This window comes from Octodon degus, unplaced genomic scaffold, assembly GCF_000260255.1.
Source record: "Octodon degus isolate 3935 unplaced genomic scaffold, OctDeg1.0 scaffold00055, whole genome shotgun sequence".
NCBI classification, from domain to species: Eukaryota; Metazoa; Chordata; class Mammalia; order Rodentia; family Octodontidae; genus Octodon; species Octodon degus.
Window position 1 is genome coordinate 6,398,034 of NW_004524631.1, and position 6,348 is coordinate 6,404,381.

At 43.2% G+C, this 6,348-nt stretch overlaps 1 protein-coding gene and 1 pseudogene across 5 annotated transcripts in view; one reads left to right on the forward strand and one right to left on the reverse strand.

Annotated features, from left to right (window-relative positions):
• Gpr160 (G protein-coupled receptor 160) overlaps positions 1–6,348 on the reverse strand; it is a 46,386-nt gene that overhangs the window by 18,854 nt on the left and 21,184 nt on the right. The window contains exon 1 of one of the 5 annotated variants that reach the window (XM_023717868.1): positions 4,114–4,133. The exons of the other annotated variants lie outside the window; for them this stretch is intronic. The gene's annotated coding sequence lies outside the window, so the exon portion shown is untranslated. Of the gene's footprint in view, positions 1–4,113; positions 4,134–6,348 lie in introns of those variants that run through there. 5 annotated transcript variants of the gene reach the window in all.
• Positions 696–1,214, forward strand: LOC101576495 (annotated as a pseudogene).

Genomic DNA, 6,348 nt, shown 5'->3' on the forward strand with positions numbered 1-6,348 from the left:
TTGCCTCTAGCCTCTTTGCAGGGAGTTCTGCTGAAGGGTTCCTTGCTGGGCCTGCACTCTGGGTCAAATGAAGATCCGTGTGCCCTGGGTGGTCTCACTCACATGCCGGGCCTGGGCTCTGGGTCTATTCAGCATCCAGCGGGCCCTGGGCAGTCTCTCTCACTCTCTGGGCCTGGGCTCTGGGTCTATTCAGGATCCCGAGGGCCCGGGTCGTCTCACTCACTCGCCGGGCCTGTTCTCTGGGTCTATTCTGAAAAAGCAGTATATCTAAAGAAGTAAAAAATATAAGCAAAGAATTTCTCAGAGCCATAGTTAAGAGCAGAAGCTGTTTAAAGGTGGGGTCTGTTAGTTTTTAACCAGTGATTGCGCCATCATCAAAACTGTTCACCTGTCCATGGGCTGACTGCTTAACGACACGCTCTGGGAAGAGGTTTCGGCTGCTAGATGATCTCTGAACTAGAGGTGACCTCCTGGTCCTAAATGATCATTACTCCCTTAGTCTTCTTAAAGAAAAGAAATTCTTGTTCTGTTTTGTTGTCTTCTTGAGACAAGGTTTCACTATGCATTTCAGGCTCATGTTATAGCCTAGGCTAGCCTCGAACTCAAAGCGATCCTCCTGCCTCAGCCTCCTGCATGCATCACCATGCCTGGCTTGTTTTGTTTTTATAGAAAGTTTTTGGCAGACACCACTATCCTTCCTCTTAGTCGACTGTTGCCAACCATGGTCAACCCCACCGTGTTCTTCGATATCGCTGATGATGGCGAGCCCCTAGGCCACATCTCTTTTGAGCTGTATGCAGACAAAGTTCCAAAGACAGCAGAAAACTTTTGTGCTCTGAGCACTGGAGAGAAAGAATTTGGTTATGAGGGTTCCTGCTTCCACAGAATTATTTTAGGATTTATGTGCCAGGGTGGTGACTTCACGCACCACAATAGCCCTGGCGGCAAGTCCATCTACAGGGAGAAATTTGTTGACGAGAACTTCATCCTGAAGCACACAGGCCCAGGCATCTTGTGCATGGCAAATACTGGGCCAAACACAAACGAGTCCCAGTTTTCCATCTGCACTGCCAAGACTGAGCGGTTGGACAGCAAGCACATGGTCATCGGAAGGTGAAAGAGGGTGTGAACACGGTGGAGGCGGTGGAGCACTTCGGGCCAGGAACGGCAAGGTCAGCAAGAAGACCACCGTCACCAACTGTGGACAGCTCTAACGTGTGTGATGTGTGTGTATTGCCACCACCAGAGCAGACCATTCCTCTAGCTCCGGAGAGCACCCTGTGCCCTGCCTGCTCAAGACGCTCCATCATCTCTGCTCTTATTGCAGTTCTTGGGGTTCCATGTTTTCCTTGCTCCCCTCCAAATGTACCTAGATTGCAGAGTTAAGTTATGGCTATGAATAAAACTTAAATCATGGTTTTAAAAAAAGGGTTTTTTTTTTTCCTATTAAACACCACTTCTGACATCAGATTTATGGGAGTTTTCCCCATGCAACGAACACTTCTCCAGTGAACACCAACTGGGAATCCAATAATTTAATTCAATTCTGATCCTAACCCAAGAGACAACATCAGACCCCCACCTGCTGAGGGTTCAGACCCATGGGACAGTTTCTGACTTCAGAGGTCAACTGCATGGACAGGTCATGCATGATCTGTGCTGATCCACAGATCAGCTTATTTATAAATCAGGGGTTCAATTAATTTATAGGAGCAGAGCAACACTTATCATACAATCACCTCTCTGTTAACATACAGAACTGCCAGATGAGAAGATACACATGGCAAGGTCGAGGGAATCCACGCCCTCTGGGTGCACACCCTCCCAGAATCGCCTTGTGTTGGTCAATAAGGAATCTCTCTGAATCCTGTTCTCTGGGGTTGTATGGAGTCTTCTTTACACAGACATGGCTTATTAGATCCTGGGCTACTGGTAGTAGCCCTTCAGCTCCTCCCTGAAGGTCAGAGGGTGGGGGTGACAGTTCCACCCCTAACCACATGTTTACTCCCATTAACTTCTTGGAACAAAAGCAGCCGTTACCTTAGAAGTCTGGAGGGTCTTAGCAGCTCTACACCAGATACACCTATCACTGAGGAAATCACTCAGGGCTTAGGAGCTCTGTATCAGGAGCAGAGTCAAAGAACAGAATAAAAGAATATCCTGCCGTCCCTGTTTACAAGGGTTTTGGCAGTTCGGTGTCAGGAACCTGGGCAGAGTAAGCATTCAGTGACCTGAAAAATAGCAATTAATAGAAAACTGGGCTCAACAGCTCCTCAGATCTCAGTTTTAGACTTTGGCTTCCAAATACTGCTCGGGTCTGACTCAACCAGCAAAGTTTAACCAGGGCACTGTTCATGCTTAGTGGTTCAGCGATTCAAGCCCAAAGCCTAATGGAGATCCTTCTTTTATCATCACATAATCTGAGGGGGTTGAGGATTCAGTTCTGTATATCCTTGGTCAACTAACACAGATGTACAGTATACATACCAGCTTGTTCTGCTGCCATAAACACGTGCCCATTCTCTTTGCACTACCTCTAGAAAAATATAATATATATACTTCCTAAAATTAATTTTTGAAAAGCATTAACACTAATGGAATTTAAGACAAGTTTTTTTTTTTTTTTTTTTTAGGGCAGACAGAACCCTCAAAATAAATAACTCCTCCTAAATCTATATGCTGCTTTTTAGTTTATTAAGTATTTTATGGAAAGCGTCTAATTCAAAGTGTCTTAAGTCATGCTCCTGAACCTACATTCTGTGAATGCTGCAATACTTTTCAAACATTAAAACTGAGTAATCGTGGTCTTTTCTCTAAGGTGAGAAGAAAGCACTTGTCTTGGTTACTTTTCTCTCTTTGCTGAGACAAAACACCTGACACTCAAAATGAAGGAAAGGTTTCTTTAGCTCGCAGTTTGTGGAGGTTTCAGTCTGTGGTCAGCTGGCTCCAAGGTAGGCTGGCTACAATTCAAGGCGGTGGAGGAGAACAAAAGAACAAAGGTGGGAGGAGCAAGCCCCTTCTCCCCTCCAGTGCCAGCAGGCCACCTGCCCAGGGCCTCATGCCTCTCTGTGCCTTCCTTTTACACAGGATGAGGATATTTACAAAGTAATGACTTTGGCTCCCTGCTGAGTACCTTAAACTTCTAAACTTGTCAAGCTGACAAAATGTATCAACCCTTACAGTGCCAAAAGATAAAAGACACATAGTCACATTAACTGAATAAATAAAAAGAAACATATGGCCATTTTGAGAAATGCAGGGAAAATTTTTGATAAAAGGTCAACATCCATTCATGATAAAACACCTCTCAGAAAATTAGAGATTCAGGGTTTCCTCAACCTGACAAAAGGCAGCTATGACAAATCTACAACAGTCATCACTGTAGAAGACTTTCCCCTTAAAACTGGGAATAAAGCCAAAGATAGCTGTTCCTCCCACTTATACTCAACATTTTAGAATGTCCTAGGCAGTTCAGGAAGACAAGGAAAAGATGTATGGGAGGCATACAGATTAGAAAGGATAAAGTAAAACTATTTACTATTTGTAGATGGTTTTTATGGATACAGGATGTCCTTGGAGTTTTGATATCTGCAGGGGCCCAAGGAATACACTCTCTCAGATACTGACAGGCATCTGAGATTGAACAATATCCAAATAGGCTTCCAAAAAAAATCTCATGTGTGACAATACAAAGAACCAAAAGAGTAAAATTGAATTTTAAACTATTTGAAGAAAATAAATAAATAAATAAACTATTTGAAGAACTTACATCACTTGACTTCAAGACCTAAAGTTCTGAACTCAAGACAGTGAGGTATCAGCTTAACAACAGAGGCCAAACAGGGGAGTTCAGTCCCTTAGATTTACAGGAAAATGCCAAAGCAGTTCAACGAAGGAGTCTTCTCAACAAATTGTACTTGAAACGGACTTGATCTCACCTCACATACACTCCCATTTAGAATGGGGCCTCGGCTTAAACGTAAAGATAAGACTAGCAGGAAAACATACAGTTAAATTGTCTCAACATATATTAATTGTGCCTGTTGGTTTCCACACATGCATCGCATCAAATCTTCCCCCAACACACCCCAAACTTTAGTATTATGACTCTACCTTTAGGTCAGGGTTTTTCATTTTTACAACTCAGAACATGTGGTGTTTGTTGCTGTGTCCAATAATGTCCTGCAGTTGCCTTCAGTTTATCACTGATGGTCAGGGTTTCACTGTTCTTTCTACCCAAGTAACAATGTCACTGTGCACAGAATCACACCATCTGCAGAGATAACTTGACTTCCTCCTCTCCTATTTCTTTTTTCTTATCTCTCAACAGAGAACTGACATCTCTCTCTTGTTCCTGATCTTCGAGGAAACACTTAGCTTTTTCTCATTCAACATGCATGTGCTGTGGGTCTGTCATACACATCCTTTATTATGTTGAGGTACCATCTTTCTATTTTTGGAGTGGGGCAGGCTCTATTTAGTTCACACTGCCCCTAAACTCCCTGTGTACCCCAGGCATGCCTCAAACTTACAGCCATCCATCTGCCGCAGGCCCCAAGGTGTTAGGATTATAGGTGTAGGCTACTACACCTGGCTGAAGCATGATCTTTCTACAGCTAATCTGTTTGAAGCTTTTATCGTGACAATATTGACTTTTATCAAAATGCTTTTGCTAGGACCAGTGAGGTAGCTCAGCAGACTAAGTGCCTGCTCAGGCAAGCTCAGGAACTGGGGTTCGATCCCTGGTACCACATGCTGTGCTGGCCCCACTCTGGGGGTGTGCTGAGCGCAAGACGGAGTTAGGGTGTGATGGCACACACCTATAATCCCAACTGCTGGGGAGGCTGAAAACAGGTGAATCACTACAAATCTGAACTGTGTAGTGTGAGACCCGGTACCAAAAAATAAATAAAAATCAAAAATGCTTTTGCTGCATCTACTGAAATGTTCACATGAGTTTTACTCTCCTTCTGTTGATGTATTATATTTACTAATTGGTGCATGTTAAATGATCCATTCTTGCATTTCTCAGGTGAAAACAAGTTGATCATGATGAACAACTGTTTTTCACGGGCCTCTCACTTTTGACTTGTTAGTATGTTTTTTTGTTTGTTTGTTTTTTGGCAGAACCGGGGATTGAACTCAGGCCCTTACACTTGCCAGTGAAGTGCTTATTCCACTGAGCCATCTCTCCAGCCCCAGCTTGTTAGTATGTGCTGAGAACTTTTGCATTGATCTTCATCAAGGATACTGGTGGAAAGCTTTGTGTGTGTGTCCTTGTCTTCGTGTGATGATAGAAAATGCTAGCCACACAGCATGCTTCTGGAAGGGCTCCCTCCCTTGAATTCTATGAACAGGTTTGGGAAGAATCAATGTCCTTCTCAGTTCTTTAAAGGTTCGGTAAAATTCAGCAATGAAGCCATCCATTTCTAGTCTTTTCTGTGTTGGGAGGCGTTTCACTAGCAATCGGTAGTCATTACTTTGTATTGGTTTACCCAGTTTCTTATCATGGTTCGATTTAGGCAGGCTGTGTCTAAAAATGTGCACATTTCTCCTTGGCTAATTTGTTAGCATATATTTTTTCATAGTAATTCCTAGTCTGTGGCATCAGTTGTGTTTCCATTCTCATCTCTTAACTTTATTTGGGTCTTTATCTTGACTAATCTAGCTGAAGTTTTCTCAACCTTATCTTTTCAAAGAAGCAAATCTGATTCACTGATTTTTTCTTTTTTTTTTGTACTTTTAAACATCTCTATTTCATTTATTTCTGCTCTGATCTTTGTTATTTCTCTTGCTTTTCTAAGTCCTGGAAATACATCCTTAGGTTATTTGAAATCTACTTTTTTTGGAAGTATGGACTCATCACCATTAACATCCCTCATAGTACTGTCCTGCTTTTGTGGCATCCCACTAGTTGGGCTTTCAATTTTTTTTTTTTTTTTTAATGTATTTGGTACAGGGTCTCACTACGCAGATCAGACTCATAGTGATCCTTATGTTTTCAGCCTCCCCAGCATGGGGATTGCAGGCATGCACCACCAGGTCTCGGTGGCTGGCTCAGCATCCCCAGCATATGTGGCATGTGGTGCCGGGGATTGAACCCTGGTCCCTAAGCTTGCCTAAGCAGGTGCTTAGTCCACTGAGCTATCTTACCAGCCCTTGTTTTCATTTGTTTCCAGAAATCTTTTTCTGATGTATTCAGTGGCCCTACTGTCCATTTAAAAATGTATTCTATTTCTTTTTTTTTTTTTAATTTATGTGTGTGTGTGTGTGTGTGTGTGTGGCCAGCTCAGCCCACCAGGGGGCAGGCTGGATGGCATGTGGTGCTGGGGGATTGAACCGCGGTCC